Source organism: Anser anser, assembly GCF_964211835.1.
Source record: "Anser anser genome assembly, chromosome: 11".
NCBI classification, from domain to species: domain Eukaryota; kingdom Metazoa; phylum Chordata; class Aves; order Anseriformes; family Anatidae; genus Anser; species Anser anser.
The window spans coordinates 8,915,517-8,935,921 of record NC_139732.1 but is presented as its reverse complement, the minus strand read 5'-3'; the positions used below and the strand labels follow the sequence as shown (position 1 = coordinate 8,935,921).

The following is a 20,405-nucleotide window of genomic DNA, read 5'->3' as shown; positions in this document are numbered from 1 at the left end:
TCAGTATTTCTTTTTAGACTGTCATGTGGTGCAGATAGCAAACATTGTAATTAGCTAATGTTTTTCTTTTTTTTTTTTTTTTTCTTCCCTCTCCAGATGAGCTCAGTGAGACTGGTGTAATCAGCGCTGAAGAAGGGAAGGACACAGATGGAAGGCAGGGTTTGTCTTTCTGTAACACCCAAACAAGAAGATTTTATAAACTTATTAGGTAGAGTGTTGTTAATAGTGTAATATTATCAGTAATACTGCATGATGTGACTATGATATAAATATGCACTGTGTAATTTTTATTGCTCTTTGATTGTGTGGAGCAGCATTTAATAAATGAGCATATACTAGTGGCCTAAATAAACAGTATGAGTGAGAACTGTAAATTGAGAAGCTGGGTAATCGAGGAAGTACTGTTAGCTTTTTTTTTTTTTAAGCCAGCATCTTTTCTTTTTTCAGTGTTTTCCATAACCCATAGTTCTTTTGTGACTTGAGAAAGATACAATGAAGAAATACCTTTTCATTCAAGGAATAGTTCTTCTTCTTGACCAGAAAGTCATGTGTATTGTCCTTCACAGTCCTCTTGGCTGCTACGGCAACTTACTGCTTTATCCAGCAGAAAACAGTGCTCATAGTGCCGACCCCTGAAATCTCCATGAACATCCGTAGTGCTGCAGCATGTGCTGCTCGCTCTTCTCAGGGCTTCCTTTGTCGGGGAACTGTTGTGTAATGTCCACTGCGGTGCAGCCCTCTGTGACCTCTTGCGTCCAAGTACGGAACTGAGTCTTTTTCCATCTTGAACTTGTGGGTTCTCCCTCCTGAGCCCAATGAGTGTCAAAAATTGCAAAAAAAAAAAAAAAAAACATTTGTCAGTGTTGTCTAGGAGATGTGACTGACTTTATTATTATTAATATTTATTAAGTGCCTTACAATGAAGAGAAAGAGTCATTGCCTTCTTTTTTTATGAACAGGATAACTGGCGTGCAGGAAGAATGGATCTCTTCTGTGATTCCTGACCCACCTAATTGCGTGATTGTCGTGAGCAATAACAACCTGGCTCAGGGGAGCAGCGCTGGGGAAAGATGCTGACGTATTCAGTATGGCACGCTGCTTCTCCGTCCCGGAATGGCTTCATGTGGTAAGCGGGGTCTCACTCCCTGAGAGTCTGTTGGCCAGTGAGGGGATTTAAAAGGGCTGACGAGCTGAGGCTGTCTGTCGATCAGATAGCTTCACTCCAGATTTCATCCAGGGAAAAGAAATAAATGTCCTCCATAGTGAGGTATGGCAACTCATTAGTAGGAGCTGCTCTTTTTTTTACCTTTTTCTTTTCCTCTTTCTTTTTTTTTGTGATTGTTTCCTCCCACCCCCTGCTTCCTTTCACAATAGAGTGGCCTTTCCCCAGGATAAGTTGATTGACTTCACAGCTGGTATTTGCAGTTTTCTTGCACTTGGTTAGACTCTAAGGCAATAACTGTTTCTTCTTGGCCGAGACTTTGTTTTCCCTTTTTAATAGTTTATTTTGCTGAGAAGATAATTTCTCTAGCTGCTACAAACAACAGTGATTTTGATGTTTATCAATAAAGAATTAGTCTTAGAGATGTGTTTTCCATGTAGAAGATAGACGTAAAACCTACTTGAAAGGAATTACAATGTTGCAGAGGCTTTTATACATACATATATATATATTATATATATATAATCTTTGCAAGCAAAGAGAAAATAATTCCATCTTTTCAATTACATTTTTTTCCTTAGTCCTACAGTTGCAAGATAAATACTCAGAAATATGAGTTGTTAAGGTTAATGTGATTAAAATGAATATGTGATAACGAGCTCTGCACATTAAGGAGTAAGAGCTCAAATTATAGGCTCTGAAGTGAAACACTCGGTGAGCGTTTGGGAATTTTGTTTGTGCAAGGAATGCAGGCTTAGGCCCACAGTTGCAGTTGCACAACAATTGCATCCTGTCTGCTGTTTTTTATCTCAGCTGATCTGCACAGAAGTGTCTCGAGCACTGCGGTGTCAGGGTGAAAATGTAGTCTGGGGTGAGGTAGAGGACGAATGAAGAAATAATTTGAGTCCAAGTATTAGTGTTCCTCTATAAAAATAGATTCATTTTACACAAATGATTCACGTTTACAAAGATCAGTTTATAGCATTTTGACTGCACAGTACTTAATTCTTTATGTATAAATTGATCCTTTATACAAATGTAATTCCATATACAACAGTTAATCTCTTTGAGTGCAAGTTGAAAATATACTCTCAATTAATTTATGTAGGTTATGACTTTTTTTTTTCACCTGTACTCTGCAGTGGTGTTACCTATGCTAAAGTTGAGTAGGTGTGTGCTTAATGAAAATTAAATGTGAAACGTAATATGTAGAGGACAAAGAAGCATTGAGATCCTTATTGGTCTTAAAAAGACAGAGGGACTTTAGACAATTTTCCTTGCTCAATCTCATGAGAATTTGATGTGTAATTCTGTTAGGAGCAATTTGGAGTGAATGAGACTGAAATATTTTTAGAAACAGCATTAGTGCCAGATATTATTACGTGCGTTTTGTGAAGCCTACTTTTGTTTTAAAACACTTTGCATTTTAAGAAGCTAATTTATAGAGAATCTCCCATTGAGAAAGAAAAGCGTAGTGGACCTTTTGTGGAGAGATGAGCCTAGCTGTTATATCTATGCAATTTGCTAATGTTGCAACCATTTAAATGAGATGTTTGTTTACATAACAGCGATGGCATTTCTCCTCCTCTTCCTTGCGGTTTTGTCCAACTAGATGTTATGAGTGGCAGTTGCAGTGACTGCTAAGTGTTTAAATGATGACACCATTATGTGAAGTGATTTTGAAATGAGAGATTCCAGCCAAGAATTACATCTGCTCTCATCTCCTTCAAATCATACTCTCTGGCTGTGGAGATTATGATTGATTTGTTTGTGACAGATTGCAGGAAACAGTCATTGATTTTTCAATATTTTACCTTAAAATTATTTACAGTTGTAACCAAGGGGAGGTATTTCCATGGGCTGTCAGCCCCTGAAAGACTGGGATAATATTCCCTGCTCCCTGACAAGACAAATTACCCGTAATGAGTGCAGTAGCTGAAGGGTATACTTTTATTTTAAAATATGTCAATAACCCCAGTGACTAAACGAATATTGATTCAGCATAATGAAGCCTGAGTAATGTGAAAATGAGCTCTTCAAGGAGCATGGTAAAGACTTTCTTTTTAGCTTGTAGCAAGAAGCTTTTCATTCTTTACTGTTAGGTAGTGGAAGTGTGCAGTCTTAAAGAAGTCATCCTTAAACAGTAGCAGTATGCAGCATAGTGTAACAAAAGAACTTAGGTGGGGTTTCTGTTGCTGGTGGTGGTTTCTTTATTTTTATTTTTGTTTCCAAGTTCTCTTTCTTCTGTGCAGTTCAGCGGATCAGATGATTAAAGAGAAAAATGCAAGTTATCCAGGGCAGAGATAGAATTACTCTTGGTGTTGTCTTTTGCAATAATATTCTTCAGCTTGCCTAATGGCATTTTTAAAGTGGATTCCGCATACATGAGCATGGAAATGTATCTAAATAAACTGTAGATTTAATTTCATATTATTGACTTCTTGGACATATTGATGTGTGTTCTATATGATCGGTCTAATATTCTTGTCCTTTAACAGCTATTTAGAATAGCTGGTTTATGAGAACCTAGATATACGATATTATAAAACTTAGTTACCATAGTGCACATTTTTCTTACTGGTGCCTTGTAACACCGCGCGTTTCTTACAGAATGAGAATTTTCAAGCAGTAATTCATTTAAATTACAGTAATTTATGCAGTGCCATAGGTGTGGTGTGGAAAAGCATCTAATAGATTAATACAGATGTACTTCAGTTGTTCAGGGTAAGGATTAGATTAAAGACCATGTTGAGGTACAATTTTCTTAACATTAAAAATATCGAACGCTAAAAAAAAATTATCATGTGAAGGGATCAATTTGTCATTTGTATTCAAAGGCACTGCGCAACATTGGGAGAGCTCTGCAAAAGCACTAGGCATAAGTCGCTGTGTAAGCCAGTGACATGCGACAAGATATTTTGTTGGAATGTTTGCGTACAATATGTCAATTATGAAACAATATCATAGCCAGGAGCGTTTAGTGAGCGTGTTTGGGCACAAAGATGACTTTCCTTATTTTTTGAGGACTGACTTCAATTGCATCCGAGTAGCTCGTGAAAATCTTCAGAAGGATGCTTCCTCACACAGGTGATTTTTGCAAATGTCATTCCTCTAGCACAGCTAGAAGGTACTTTCAGAAGGCACTGGAGAACCTGTGGCATTGAGAGTTAAATGGCAACCCTGGAACGTGAGAGATGTTACAGTTTTTTAATTTGTTAATTTGCAGAAGGATGCAATGTACATTTGTTTAGTTTGAGAGGGATTGCGCACAACACCAGGGATTTGCAAAATACTGGTGAAGTGTCAGTGGTGAGGGAGTAATAACCTCTGCTACAGAAACAGCCATCACAAGAATTTGGTGCTCGTGGAGGTTAAGCTTAAACTGGTTAAACAGCTCAATGGTGTTCTACCCATCCCAAATCCTCTGACTGTCTTCTTTGTTTCTGTGCTTTTTTTTTTTTTTTTTTTTTTGCCAACAGCAGGAGGTGGGAAGGGAAGGTGGTCTTTTGGTAGTTTTCCCACAGCAGCAAGGAAGAGGGAGGCTGGTCAGGGCTCAGTGCCAGTTCTAATGCAGACCGAAGGGCAAATAAATGTTTGTTTTAACCACATCTGCTTTTCCTGGATAACAGTGTATGAGCTCAGTGTTACCAAGCTGAACAAAAGCTGAACTGCTGGAGGTCCTGCCGAACCAAAGTGGGCTCTGCTTGAAAACCATTGGCTTGTTTCACTTGCAGCACAGGTAGCTCCTCTTGCTCTGCCACCTTTCCCTGAGACAAAGTTTGCTTATTAAATACCTGCCTGCATGGCAGTCTGGTTCAGGCCTGAGGACGTGCTTGGCACTGAGGCCAAGTGGCACATTCTCGGCCACAGGAAGCTGACAAATGGCTTGGGAGCTCTGCTGGTGATACCAGAGATTTCTGGTGATGGGAACTTGGAATCTCTTACATTTCTCCCTACATCTGCTTTTAGCATTAGAACTGCTACAATTGCTAGTATGCTTTCAGGTGACTAAGGAGGATAAAACAAACAAAATGAATCTTAAATGCTTTTGTGGCATTTGGTATCTATCTCCTAGGAGCAGGACATAAACGCAACTGCAGATCAGTTAGGCGAAAGAAGAGGAGGAATCACTATGAAATAAAGGTTGTGGGCAACAAGGGATTATCTTATTTGTAGCAGAGAAGAAGCTGTTGGTAAATCATACGGGGCTCAATATAGGTTAGGGTTAATATTTAGGGTCATGTGCAGAATGCGGGAGGATATGGAAGTGTAGGTGATGGAAGTCATGCTTACTGGCTAAGCTTCCCCCCCATACTGTTAGTTAGAAATCTAAGAGCTAACAGTCTGTTAAGTGGTCACTACCATCTGGCATTTGCTAATCTAAATGGCATAGCTACTTGAAAGCTGTATTGTGCCTTAAATTGCATGTCTTGAAGTTGCTGTTTCTTTTGGTTTTAATTTATGCACAAAAAAATTATCATCAAAAGCATTTACATGCATGCAGAATATTAACTTTTTCTAGAAAGACCACATTATGTACTGAAAGTTTTCCCTAATTTAAGTAGTGATAGAATTGCAGAGTGCTTTGTAAGGTGCCTTGGTGTTTATGGTGAACTGTTAGAGGGAGATAACCCTAAAAGTCTGCGAGGAGGACCCAAGGTGCTTTGAGGGTCTAGTCTTACTGCTGCAGTTAGAAAGGCATGGCTGAGTTAATGCATGAGTGTTGAAATCTGTGTTTAGAATTATGGGAACAAGTTGAGAAACAAAAGCTTAATTGATTGTTGATTATTTTCCTTGGTAAATGCTGGAGAAAGATGTATTGTGCTTTCCAATGTTTTTTAAGGAAGATCCATGGTGTCCTTTTGTTTTGTTAACTTATCTTTTAATATGGAATGTCATTCCCAAAATGAAGAAATGTCCTTGGGCTGGTGGCAACAGCTGGAGTTGCAGAATTCATAAATAATTCAGAGAGGGATAAAGGGTAGGGTTTTTTGTCATTTGAATCTTTATTATGTGCACACATTTCATTTTAGATATGGCATCATTTGAATTCATTCGATATGATGATTGCACTGACCTGTCATATTTATTTTGATGTCACTTCGAAGGACCATATGCTCTGTCCTTACGATGCTCGTCATGGAAAAGGATGCCAGTTGCTAACCAAGAAGGCAGCTAGGTTCCTGTAGGGCTGAAGACCCCTCGATTCCTGTCGTCACGTCAGTAGGTGTGCTGCTGCAGTGCAGTAGAAGACAGCGTAGCTGTTACGTCAGTGCAGTGACCTAAGTGGCAGTGTGGCCTAGAGAAAGGTAGAAGGCAGACACAGTTTGCATTCAGGTGTTTCTTGGCATTAAAACCTCAGCTGCCATTTGAGGCTAGTTGATGTGAGGAACCTAGAACGTGGAAGATGCCAACTAGAAATCTGCCAGGTGTGCTATGACAGCTTTAATGTGGAAATGTTGGAAGTGGGATTGTCATACAGAGTCCTGGGGATATGAGGTTCGGGTCTTTTCATTGACTAATCCATACTCTTCTTTCCTCTTAAAGAAGCTGCTTCCTTAGCCAAATAAAGCCTCAGATAATGGCTTTTGGAAAATATGCTGTGATCGTTGTTCTCAAATTCTGTGGCAGCTGTTGCATCTGTTCCTGTGCTGTGGACAAGTGGTATGTTTTCTAGAAGTTGCACAGAAATGTAAGAGTTTCAAGTTCAAGCATAGGCCACAAGTAAAGAACTGCATGATAATGACTCAAGTCCAATTTCCTGCTGGTTAACACCCTGGCTGGTATCAGCAATTCATAGGTGGGAGATAACAGGACCCTGTTAATGATACCTTTATAGGCACTATTAATGTGATAGGATGCAACCATGGCAATTCCTTGGTGTAAGGTGTAATTGCAGCAGTGAGCAGTGATTTTTATGAAGTAGTTTGTCCATTGTGCTCATATCAGAGGCAGAAGGAAGCTAATTAAGTGCAAGTTGGTGAAATACAGTAACTAGAAGCTGTGAATGTGAATGATAACTGTTTGTAAAATTATTTCTTTTCTAGATCCTGCCATCAATGACTGAACCTCCCTGAAATCTTCTTATCAGTTACTGCTGAGATGAGAAGGATAACAGGAAAGAGGAGCGCTTAAGTGGTTTTCATGACAGTTAATTTCATCTATTTATCAAATGACAGGTTGTTTTTTTCCTCAAAACTTGATTGTCACGACAAGATGCTTTTGGAAGTTATCTTTGTAAAATGAAACTGACAATTTTTAGGCTACAAAGAGTTATTGTATCTTTCTATACAGTGTTGTCATTATGGTAAACCGCTGGAAAGTCGTTATTTTTGAAGTAATTGAACTTGCATACTTCAGTCATTTATTTGAAAGTATGTTGAATGCCATGTGAGAAGTTTCTTGCCAGAGTTCTTTTATTCAATGGGATAGTTATTCTTACAACACTCAATTTGTTATTGTCTAAATTACTGTTGCCTTAGCCCTCTGCAGAATGTTTCTTTTTAGTAATTCTTAAACAAGTAAGGAATGAATGAGGTTTTGTCCCTTGGTGTTTTGAAGGCATATTTTACCTTTTAGTAAAAGCTTCTTTAGTTTTCAGAATGACAATATTACAAAGAAAGGTGCTTTACTTTCTTTATTTTTTTTTCCAACAGAAAGTGTGTTTTGTGCAATGATTTCTTGAATATGTACATTGCCAAGACAAAATTACTGGAAGGAGAGACGAGCTGTTGGGAACGTCGTGTTATGCCAAATTAGGAATTATTAATTCTTTCTTTCTCTGTGCAATCTTTTTGACTATAACTCGACCTATTACGTCTGGCTTATACTTTGTCTCTAGTGGAACTAATGTGTCCTCGGAGTTGCATTTTAGAGTAACTTCGGATTCACTTGTGTCTTTTTTTTTTTTTTTCCACAAGTCTGCTTTAAATTGCTGGGATTAAGTTCAGAGAAGGCAAGAGATGCAGCCTCCTTTGTCAGCATCTGTGCTGGTTAAAGAAGGAAGCTTCATGCACGCTTGCTCGCTCTCTTGCAGGTTATTGCCCCTGCTAGGCAAGCATGCTGAAGTGTTTCACTGAGCACACCCAGATTTAATTCAGCCCAAGCTGATCACGTTATCAAATCCTGGTTAACTGGTAGCCTGGGTCATTTTGATGGAAGGGCAGGGAATGTGCAGACCAGCTGCATGGATGGCATGTCTGGGAAGGTGGCGTGTTATCAGGAGGTGTGTTGAGGAGCTGCTGCTGGTGTAGTCTTTTCATCATATTCACTTGCATCTCTAAGATGCAGCAAAAAAATGTGACCTGGTGGAAAGCTAGGCAGTTATATCATGTATAATTTGTGTGTTTCAGGGATGGACTGCATAGTTTGCCAATGCAAGTGGAGAGAGAGAGAGAGTGAGTAGGTAGCAGAGGACAGTGATTGCAGGGAAATCCATCTGTGGTCAAAATGTTTGAACAGTACAAATGTTTCCATACCTAGCAAACACACTGCTGCATGAACACACTCATCAAAGAGGCTGCCTCAACTACTGCATGCATTGGCAGAACTGCTTTTGACACATGGTGTCCTGAGCTGCCTTTAGAGAAGAGGGGAGAGCCCCCACCTCTGCAGCAGAGCTCCATCTCCCCATATTCTGCTGCTTGTCTTTCTGTCTGATGGTTCATCAATAGGTGCAGGAATCCAGTGAGATATGCAAGGTCTTGGTGTCCCCTGTGTTAAAATCAGAATGTTACAGATGATCTCTAGTAGTGGAGGCATACTGGGTTAAACCAGCACACCTCAAAACTGACTCTTCTTGCACGGAGGCTGTGGACTGTAGGTGCTGTCCCACAAACAGGACTCGGGCAGACAAAGAACAAGAGGCTTTCTGAGTAGTCAGAAACCTGAGAGCAGCGACTCTGTTTGCGTCTCCTCTTGGGGCACTGCTAGATGAAAAGAACTCAGTTCAGTAGCAGAAAGGGCTGAACTTCCAGCTCAGGGGGCGTTGCATTTGATACCTTTTAATTGGTTCTCTGCTGAAGAATGAGGAAGCATGCCCTGGCCTCTCTCACGTGCCATAGGTAAGGGAGGAAAGCAATGTACAACATCTGGAGAGGAACTGGTGTGCACCAGGGATAGCACCAAGGTACTGCTGTGCAGGAGAGAGCAGCCTCCCCTGGCTGGTTTATCCTCCAATAGCACAGTGCTTTCAGACCAAAGCCTGCATCTGCTGAGCGCTAACCTCCTGTGGGCCTCTAAAGCAGCAGCGTGAAGAGATAAGGGATGGGCGTTCATAGGACTAAGGCACATAGATTTGGGTACGTGCACAAACTTAAAATGGCTAGTATTTCTACATTGTGTTAATAGATCTGATGTGACTGTGAAATCTGTTGCTTTACTGCCAAGTTCTGAGTTAACTTGGCTGTGTACTGCTGTACGTTGAGAAAACATTGAGCTCTTCCATCGAATTCTTTATTATTCTTGTTAACCTGTACACTGAGCTCTGCGCTGCAAATGTGCGTAGCTCAAGGAGGCAAAGCACCAGCCACATAATTTCTAAAATCCTCAGCTTTCTACTGATCCAATCTCTTTATTTCTAAGGTGAATTCGGGGTGGCTCCAGGTATGGGAGCTGAGCCCTGTGACAGCAGTGTGGGGTCAAGCTCCTGCTGAGCTCTGGGCATCCGTGCTGGGTTCAGACGTGAAGTGCCTCATCCCAAGAACTTCCGAGATGTCTCCCATGGCCGCTGAGAGCTGAGCCGCTGCAGCTCCTTGAGACAGCCCGTAATCCTTGCATCTTAACGTGGGCCATTGTCATACCCATGTTAAAATCCTTAATGAAATGCTTGTGACTTCCTAATAAACTTTTTGTCTGCTCAAGTGTTAATACCATATAGTTATGTGTAATTAAACCAGTGCTGAAAAATAACATCTGTCTTATGTAGAGCACTGTCATGGCTGTGTTATGCCAATGAGTAAAATTTTATGTCCAGGCACTTAAAATGATCAAGCGCTATAGTTAAGGCTGTCATATTGTTTATATAGCACTAAAAAGAAAACAAAATACGGTTTCAGAGCAGACAGACTTTATTTTCTTATAAATACTCCAAATAATAGGTTGGTTTCAACTAGACTTTCTGGCTCTTCAGTGATTGCCGCATTCTGTATGAATATATCAGAATTCCAGGCATTTCATAATTTATGTTTATTATTATAAACACATGATTTCTGTGTATGGTTGCCACAACTATGTTGGACAAAACATAGTTTACCTTCTTAAATGGTACTGTACTTTTACTTTTGAACTTCTTTAACTTCAGTCTTGGTTGAATAAAATGTGCATTCCTGAAAATAATCTGTACATCTGTAATATGGCAGTTGATTTTACATGGCTGTTTTCATACTCCAGACATAGCAAAGCATTTTCAAGGCAATATATGTTGACAATGTGTGGAGATAAAAATCAGTTAATGACAAACTCTTAAGGTGTACGTTTTTAATAAGAGCAACGAATCATTAGAAATTATTAGAAAGGGAATAGTAGATTTTGTAGCATTTGAAGTTGTTGAATGAAGATGAAATGTGTTCATGGACATATGTGCTTGAACAAATGCATGGGTGGGGTAGAAGAATTCCTCGTGGGCTTCTGAGGCTTTTGTTACACCTGGGGTCAGACTGGGTCATCTTAAATGTACTTCTGGCTTAGAGGAGAGGGCGGTATCTTGGTATAGCTAATACCTATAACGTAGCAACTTCCACCAAACAGCTATTAAAATTTACTTGAACATCTCTCTAAAAAAAAAAACAAAACAAAAACCAAAACATCTGGGAGGGGACATCGCCTAACAAGTACTTTGGCAAGGCTTCTGACTTTTCAGATCATGCCTTTTTCAAACATGCTTTTTTAATCTCACTGTGCTTGGTTCCAAAGAGCTTAATGTTTCGTTGGCTTTAGGTGGGTTTCTTTCACTCATCCATCCCTCCTCCCTGCCCCCCCCCCCCCCAATTAATCAAACAGCACATGAAAAAACAGAGCAAATGTCTTTTATACTGCTTACTAAGTGCAATGCCGCCTTGTTGCTAGAAATAATTGTTAGGTTTAAAATAATCTGACAGCATCCTGCTGTGTATAAATTAGGTTTGTTCGCTGCTAAGATTATTTAGCTGGCACCCATTCACTAACACATCACAAAAAAATGATCACAAGTAGATCGCGTCCGGTTATCTGCCTTTTTTCTTTTTAATGGGCTTTTTGTTGCTGTGCTGTCACCCAGGTTGAAATAAACGTGTGCAAGTCATACGATTCCAAGTTCTCTGCAGTCTGGGGAGACGATTTTGGCTCTTTGGGAAAAGACCTGGAGGCGTAAGCACTGGAGAAGGGGAGAGGTTGTTTGCACTTCAATTTCTGAATCTTGCGCACCTTTATTTTTGGCCAGGTTGGATATCTTCTGCTCTATGGCAAGCAGTATGTTATCAGTGAAGTCCAATATGCCAGGTATAATTAGCTCATGTGTTTAAAGAGCTGTTGTTATTTTTTAACTTGTATGTACTAGTCAGCTTTCATGCAGAAGTTCGTATTTTACATGGAAAGAATGCTGTGTGATTCAGAGAAAATAGAAATGATATTTAAAGTTGTGCGCTAGTGTTTTAGATTTCAAAAAAGACCACAAGGTTTTTATTTCTATGTTTATGATTGATTAGGGTTAGAGTTTTAAAAGCTTAATGCTGACTATAAGAGCTTTGTAGTCCGTCACTGAGAATTATGGGCTTGACATAATTCACATTTTTATTCTTTAGTATATCCATTATTGTTAGATGCTGAGTAGTTGTTGCACGCAGATAACTGTGTTGGTTTTTGGGGGGGATTTGACATCTTCACACCTTCTGAAAAATACTTCGTTAAAGCAGCTCCCGAGTGAATGGGGTAATTAAAGAACTTCACCACTTTTATTGAAGTTGACACATGCTGCATATTCTTTAAAACTCAGTACGTGAGCAGAATGTTTCCAGAATTTATTGAAAGTCAGACACCTAGAGATACTAAGGAAGCTTTCAGTAGTAGTAAAGATAACTTCAGTTTTTACACAGTTAAATAAACCTGTCTCTAAGAAGAGAGCTATTACTGCAATACATTACTCATGACCTTTGTATTTTCTGTATGTATACGTTTCATGGATGCATACGTACACACACCTGTACAGAAGTGCTGAAGACCTGAGCAATTTTGTTTGACAGTAACACAATCATATATTCTATTTAGTATTTATTTGCAGAAAAATAGTGTTGCAATGTTGACTGAGGATCTTAATTTACTTAGTCCCAGTGGAATGCTGCAGCCTATTGATTTTTATTTTTTAACTGAAATGCAATCCTGCTTAGTTTGACTTGCAGCTCTTAGTGTCTGAGAGACAAAGCAAGTGAAGAATCTCACTTAACGTAAACTGCAGACTTGGTTTAATTTTAAATGATATGAGTGCAGCATTCCGTATGCACGATGCCTTGGAAGTAGCAAAAAATATGAACTCATAATTGCAACACACAGTGACCAATCATGTTAGACATGAAATTCCTCAAAATGTCTATTGAACAGATATAATTACCAATAGTATAATTTTTAGCGATATGATTTTCCTTTCATTTTCTTTCTTTTTCCAGCATATTGGAACAATTTAAAGTCAATTTGAGAACATTCAGTCAGTCGTCCTTTCCTGTCAGTGGCTCATGTCTTAAAAGTATCTTTAATATTTCTTTTTTAAAGTTAAAGTATGTATTTAAGGTAGAGGTAACAAACATGCAGCTTTCAAGATCAAACCAAATTTTAGCTCTCATTTGCATTTTGTTTACGTGGCCCATGGCATGGAGAGCCCTGCCAAGTACACTTCACTCCTCTGGATTTCGGTGAGAACTGAATGACCAGAGCTGTGCACAACTAAGCACACAGCCTTATCAGCGTCCATGCTTTTTGTAGATACAGGCACAAAGTGCTTTCCTGAAGGAGCACGCGGTCTTGGAAAATATCAGAGGGCCAGATTCTTCCACTGTGAGCAATCCCAGCACGCAGCTGACGCTATCAGAAGCAGCCGCACCTCTGTCAGACCCAGGCAGTGCCAGGTGGGTGGAAGCTGTGGCTGGTGGCCCTGTGGCCAGTGGCCGTGGCAGCAGTGCCCAGGGATGAGCAGGTAACTAGACAAGGGCAGGAGGGGAGGCAGGTACTAAAACATGCTGTTTCTTGTTTTCTCAATGCTTCCAGGTTAAAGCGTAGCCATCTCCATTACCCTGCTGAGAGAGAGGAAGTCACCGCAGACCAGCAAAGTGGCTGGAGGTGCCTTTTTCAAAGTCTTCTTTTTAAATAGCAATAATTAAGTCTTAACTCACAGGCAACCTTTGCCTGGAAAGTCCATTATATCAGTGTACTTTAATAAGACATAAGAAGTGCTTAGTGTTCAGTTCTTAGTAGTGTTTTATATCATCTATGTTTTGCACGATTTCAAAGAAGAATGTTGCCCTTACTATTGAATTATTTGTCTAAAACCAAAAAACATCATACTTTCACCTGTGTATTTTGGGATATTTAAACTATTAAACCTTAAGCACTTTTCAAGCATAGTTTGACTTACTATTATTGCATGCTATAAAATAAAACACAATATTAAAGTGCGTGCTGAACGAATATTATTCATCAGCTACAAATAAAAATATTAAAAAAACCTATTTTTTTTCTAATTTTTTACAGTAAGTTTTACATTATTTTTATGTGGGATGTGGAGAAAAAAAGAGATTAGTGTCCCTTACTGAGACGCATAAAATGCTGTTGTGTATTGCTGTTCTAAATTTCTGGGTCTGTGTTGTATCAACTGGAGATACATACTTTTTAATTTTAGCATCACGTTACATATGCATAGAAACTAGTTTTGTACCTGAATGTGTGAGTGAGAAGGCTATGTATTTTTAGTTGTCTGTGTATTCCAACAAATTCAGTTGACGGCAAAGTCTTATCACATTGGGCTCTGCAAGTTGAAGACAAAAATTAGTTTCTAAACTACTTGCATGCTTTAACATTGTGAGTTGATTCCCATGTGTTAAAGTGTAAACCACTAACTAATCCGTAGGAGTTTATGCAGGAGAAAGTCATTTAATTAACACTTTTAATTTCAGCTGTGAAAGAAGGTGAAAGTGAGGTCTGGAAAGTGGAGAGAGGCTTTGTTTTTCACAGCTGAAGACTCACTGTGCTGTAAGTCTGCTGTTGATAGCACACGTAGACCATCTCCTTCCTGCTAATTAGGCCTTGTGAACATTGGTCTCTAGAAATGGGATGTAGAAGTGTTGTGGTTTTTTTGTTGTTTTTGATTTTTTTTTCAAAAAAACACTACACCGTCATAAATAAGGAAACTATTGTATGTAACTATTATACAATGCTCGTTTGGCAGGCTATAATTTAATAGAACAACAATGATCAGACCAGTATATCAGTTAATTTTCAAAACATTTTATTCCACACAAATTAGCTCAGGTCCTGGAGGGCAAAATGACAAGAGGTTACTCGTACACTATGTATTTAATTAATTGAAAAATGCTCAAATTGCTTTTACAGTTGTTATTAAAAAGTAGAATCAGTGTTGCCAGTGCTCAACCATAATTAGAGCCCGGGGGAATTAAATATTTAGCATTAGTAATGTAACAGCACTTAAGACACAAATTTCTATTTTTGTAATGAAAGCAATACAGTGTAAGTGCAAATGGCTGAAACGACAGCTGTGACAAGTGAAGCAGCCTGGGATATTTCAATAAGACACCTCATTGGACAGCAAGTCTTACCACATTACTCATTTGTAAAAGATCTGCAAGTTTAAATCCCAGCAGTAATGCATTACACCCAGTATTTAGACTTCTAATTGCTCACAGGACAAACGGTTGGGCAAATGTCACGCCGTAAGTGGTGGAAATGTGCCACGTTTTCCCAAATATCGCGTTAGGGTCGGTGCCTCTGTCGGCAGTGGGCAGGGGCCGGGGGAGGCAGGGCGGAGGGGGGAAGAGAGCTCTTGTTTGTTTTAAGTTTAATTACATTTTAAGCAGAAGTGCTTTCAGTGGTACAACGTGAGAAGTCGGATATGGGGCTCTAATGAGCTGTAGTGGTGGATGGCTGGGGACCCTGAGGGATTCGTTCACCAAATTAACTGGATAAAAGTACTTGGTTTGGGCACACTGTGATGGCTGGGCTGCGTGTAAAAACCCCTCTTCAGAGCTGTCCTCCCATTCCTGTTTTTGTTCTAAGCAGGCCACACGGCAACTTTCACTGACGCCTGCTACAACCGCTCAGGAGGTGTTGTGTTACCAGCTAATAAGGAATAAAGCATATTTTACTTTTCTTTTTTTTTTTTTTTCCCCCTGGGGTAGAAGGGGGAGGAGGGCAGCTTGAAGCTGTTTGTGTCTCTTTCAAATTAAAAAAAAAAAAAAAAAAAGCTGCAGTTGGGCACCACACATCTTTGCCTTTTCAAAACATCAATTGCCTTCCCAGAAACAGGATGTTTGGGCAGAAGAGGTGCAACGCTAGTTTGTGAAGGCGCTTCTGTTACTACTGGCACATGCTTGCGCCATAGGCTTTGTAAAGGTGCTGAGCACAGCAAGCACCCATCTGCACCATGGCACGGGACCCTGCAGGGCACCCCATGAGGCCAGGAGGTGGCCAGCAGGGCCAGGCCCAGGTGGCTGCTGCCTGCCCAGCTGGGTGTGCGCAGCACCTGGCCCGCCCCAGGCACAAAATGGCTCCTCCTGGCCCACCTCCAGCCCCTGCTCCTGCTGCCTGGGGAGCTGGTGGCCATAGGGCTGGCCTCAGGGTTTTAAAAACTCATTGCTCTTCTTCAGCCTGGCTCCCCCAGTGAGGTTTGAGATGTTGGCTGAGGGTTTTTCAGGAAATTCACCTCAGTGTCTGCCATGCATGGCTTTAGACTGAGTTACTGAGCTCCAGGAGGGCGGCAAGATGCTGGGGCCTGCGTTACGGGCAGCACCATGATCAGGGGTTCCTGGCCTCTGCCACCGAGCCTGTGGGAGCTGCTCAGGTAAGTGGAGTGGGAATTTTGGACGAGGCTGGGGTTACAAATAACTATTGCTACTGATGGGCTGGGGTACAGCAGTGGTCATGGGGAAGAGGAGGTTTGGGTGCCTCCTGAGCAGGGGGTGTTTCTGAGGAAATCCGTCTGTAACGGATTCGTGGATGTGGGCCCTGAGCACCCCTCCTGTGAATGCCTCTCTGGGGCCCTGTGGTGCCGGAGGGCTGAGCTCGCCTCAGGTTCCTGACCTCTTACCTGCTCACCAGAGGCTTGTGGATAGAAGCCCCTGTGTTGTGTGGTTCTCAGAAATGGACACCCAAAGTGTTGGTGCGACTGTGGATTACTGCTGAGTGTAAAAATTCTCAATTCTTTTGCTCCCATAAACAAAATGGTGGCGTTCCCCCCCCGCTTGAAGCTTTGGGCCCTGGGCAGCAGGGGCATAATGCTGAGGTACTGTGAGTGGCACGATGCTGACTATCATGACAGTGATCTGAGAAGTGTCTGTTTCATGCCTGGACAGCTTATTTATTTATGTTTTGGAGTCCGTTTGTACAAAGCTGTTCTCTCCCAAGGTTCCTGACGCTTGGACAGTGTCTGTTGCTGCCAGGATCAGCTCCTGCAAGCTCTGCAGTGCCCATCTCTCTCTAGGGATGTTGCCCTGCAGTGGGTGAGCAGGGGCTGCCTGCTTCACCTGCCTGGAGATTGACAGCTGCGAAGATGTTTTGTTTCTGCTTTATTTTTGCTCTTTTGGCATCTTTTCTTTTTGTCTCAGCACATGCTATACCCAGTGCTGTAAAGCATAAAGGCAGTATCTGACCCTTACTAATCTCTCAGCCTTCCAGCTGAGGACAAAATGCCCTTTTTCTGTTCCAAAATCTGTCAGCATCCTCTGTTTGGAGGCCCCTCACAACCTACTCCACCTATTTCTACCTTAAATGTAAACTAAAAGATATGAACTTCAGCTAATCCCAGCCAAAGGGCACTCAGTGTTACTTCTGACACTCTCGCTTAAAAACAAACATGGACACAGAAATGCACGAATTTGCAGAATTGTAGATCTCTCCTGAATATCTTCCAGGGTTTTTGTTGTGTGTTTTATTTTTTATCCCCCTCCACCCCCATTTATTTAACATAAACCGTATCCTGACTCCTCAGGTAGCTGTTAATGTTTTCAGACTCACTGTGACACTGAAGGGCAGTGTGAAGTTTCAAGTCATCCTTAAGCGATACACAGTCTTCAGGGCCTGATTCTGCAGCTGGGCATGATGTTTCCAGCAATGAGTCTGTCAGTGCAATAAGGATGACAACTCCTCTAACTGTGGTTACAGAATTGGACCCATGGAGAGAGGTTTTTCCTGCACTGGGAAACTGCTACTGTTTTATTACAAATAGGGAAGCTGGACCACAAAAATATATTCAAAAACTGCATCCCACTGCTCAGAAAACTCTGAAATTGGGTTCCTGCTGTGCTGTGTTGCTGATCTACATGTTTCCAGACAGTTGGAAAACTTAAACTTGCATTACAAGCCTAGGCCATATTGAACAAATGAAGGGCAGATTTTCAGGCTTGGCTCTCCGTTTTGGGGGTGGGGAAGAAGGGTTGTTAAGCTCTTAATGTTACACTCACGTAGCGTGTGTGACGATGAAATGAATTGGTTAATGAGTGCCTAAGCATCTGTTCAGACTCTGGTAGATACTTTGCCAAGGTTCAAGTTCCCTAAGGAGGATTAGCCACCTGGTACAGTTTTCATGATATACTGACAAAGGGGACACCCACCTTCAGTTTTACTGAAGATGATGAACGAATGCTAGAAGAACGTTTAGACAAATGTACAGGGTCCCCAAGAAAGTCTGTGAGCTTGAATGATGGATTTTTGTAATCTAGTGATTACTTTTGTAATTGCTACAGTTTAGATTGTAGCAGAGTCTGCAACTGGCATGTATTTTTCTAGTAAGAGTGGCACGTACTCTCTCAGCTCATCTCGAGGTCTCACCGAATAGACTTATTTATTTCCCTTTTTCCTAAATGGAACGCAGCTCTTTGCACACAATTATTTCTCTTTCTGTATAATATATAAAATCAATATACACCATAGGGCAACAAGAAATGGTGATAAAAAGAGTTTCAAAGAGAAAAATGAGCATTTCATAGCCTGAACTTACAATTAGGCTTCCTAAAGTGTCTAGCTTTCACTGCATGGACAGCATTATGAGTTGATGAAAGGCCCCCACTAAAAGGCTTAAATTTATGTGATGGTAGTATCACTTTACGATGAGCATGATTTAGGAGGGCTTTGACCCATCAGGCACATTACAGCAAAGCAACTTGGTATGCCTGAAAGACAGAAACATTACACATTTGTTGCTAAGCTCAGAAATAGCTGAAATCACACAACCAACCTGAATTAAGGGAATTAAATGGATCTGGTGTCTTGGTGAACTGAAAGGAGAGCCGTATATAGGAGAGGGCTTTTGCCTCTGGGTTACCTGTGCTGCTGAAGCCATGCAGATTTGCTTTCTGATGTTGGATTGATTTGGGGGGATGAGGAGGGAGGCGTGTGTTGGCTTGTTGGGTAGGTGTCAGTGGGATAAAGCACCACGGTGGGCTCTGTGTCTCCTGCTGCAGCCTGCTCCAGGTGCTGTGGGCGAGGGAAGGAACCAAGGCTGAAGTGGGCAGCTGGGGTGAGATGTCCCCAGCTGGGCTGTGTTTGTGTCTGAGTCTGTGCCCCACAGGGCCCCGTGCCTCAGGTGTGGCCGTTCTGCAGGAAACCCTGCAGTCTGGGACGGGGCTGTACCTCCCGGCCTCGGTGCGGATGCAGGCTGTCAGCAGGGAGACGCACGAGTACGTGGAGAAATCTCAGAGCTCCGTCTGAAGGATTTGGCAGTGGTTTAGGTGCCCGCGGGGGAGAGGAGACAATAAGGCAGTTTGTTGGGCGGCTCATCCAGCGAAACGTGCGGCCCTGTGCAGCGCAAGCGGCTGCAGCTGGGTGCCACGGCTGCCGTGGGAGGCCCCGCTGAAGCTGAGGCAGGAGAACCCTGGCAGGGCCTGCTTGTCTGAGGTATTTAAAAACATATATGCATGCGGTGCCCTCGGTCTGTATTTCAGCATGGTGCTGGAAAGGTAGGAGAAGAGCCTGCCTTTATTTGGCCTTACATCAGCAGTGTTGTTGATGAAGAAGTCAAAGCAATGATTCCCAGCAAGGGACCTTCAAGACGAGTTGGGCACCACAGTGCCAGCCCCTCTGCAGTTCTTAAGCTTTGTTTCTGAATACTTTTGCCATCTAACAGTGAATATTTTTTAAAGTAAAATAATGATTGAATAGTTAACTTGTGGAATGTGACCAGTACGGGACCAACATGGTAGGTAATTCCCATTACTGCAGGTGACGCAGTCGGTCTGGTAGTCCACAATAAAGAATTAAGTTTGCAGGAGCGTGCATGCGGGAGCATAGGCACTGCATGCTTCCCCAGCAGAGATTTGCTGTGGTCTAAGTGTCCTTTTTCATTGGGAACAATGGGTATGACGAAACTTTACCCAGTGACCCATTTTAAGTTTCCCTTTTGGGGCATGGGGTGTTTTTGTTTTGTTTTTAAATCAGCCACCCAAACAAGTAGCGTGGTGTAAAACACTTTGTTCCCAGCTAAAACATTTGTTGGAAGAAGCACCCGAGAAATTCTTTCAGGTTTCTAAAATCTTGTGCAAGACAAACATCTGAAGCCGCAACCTTTTTGCCTGGTGTAACAGGACCCACAGCGGGGTTTAGTGCTGCAGCTGGATCCCCGACATCCCATGGATTGGTTTACTCCGACTGTTTGTGCCTGGCAGATCCTAGCAGGCTCCCAGTATGTCTTTTACATGCTGCAAAACCATTCATACTTCATTTGATATTTATCAGCATCAGCTCAAGTACACTTTGTAAGTAGCTCTGGATTTCTGCGTGCAGTTTAAACGTTCAGGGTTGCCAGGAGCAAGAATAAGCAGGCTCCTTCTCCTTTTAATTTTTGTCACTCTTTTCTTCGCTCTTGCTTGTTCAGGCACATCATAAGCGGGCTTCTGTGCTTTGACATGAAATATAAGCCTGAAGTGGCCTTCCGTAGGTCATGAAGGTGGGTGAATGAAAACATTTACAATTAAATGCCAAGATAGTGAAAAACTCTGTTTAAAAGACTTTTGCTTTCCTGCATAGACACAATCAGAGGCGCTTAATGGAGGAG

General features: G+C 41.5%; 1 protein-coding gene across 2 annotated transcripts in view; it reads left to right on the top strand.

Moving 5' to 3' along the window:
• The window catches only part of LOC310905612 (uncharacterized protein), a 724,478-nt gene extending 710,734 nt beyond the window's left edge, over nt 1-13,744 (top strand). Inside the window, exons 9-13 of one of the 2 annotated variants that reach the window (XR_014589159.1) lie at nt 97-208; nt 960-9,927; nt 11,418-11,638; nt 13,112-13,254; nt 13,394-13,744. The gene's annotated coding sequence lies outside the window, so the exon portion shown is untranslated. Of the gene's footprint in view, nt 1-96; nt 209-959; nt 9,928-11,417; nt 11,639-13,111; nt 13,255-13,393 lie in introns of those variants that run through there. The other variant, XM_083852137.1, reaches the window with a different exon arrangement.
• The last annotated feature ends 6,661 nt before the right edge of the window (nt 13,745-20,405 follow it).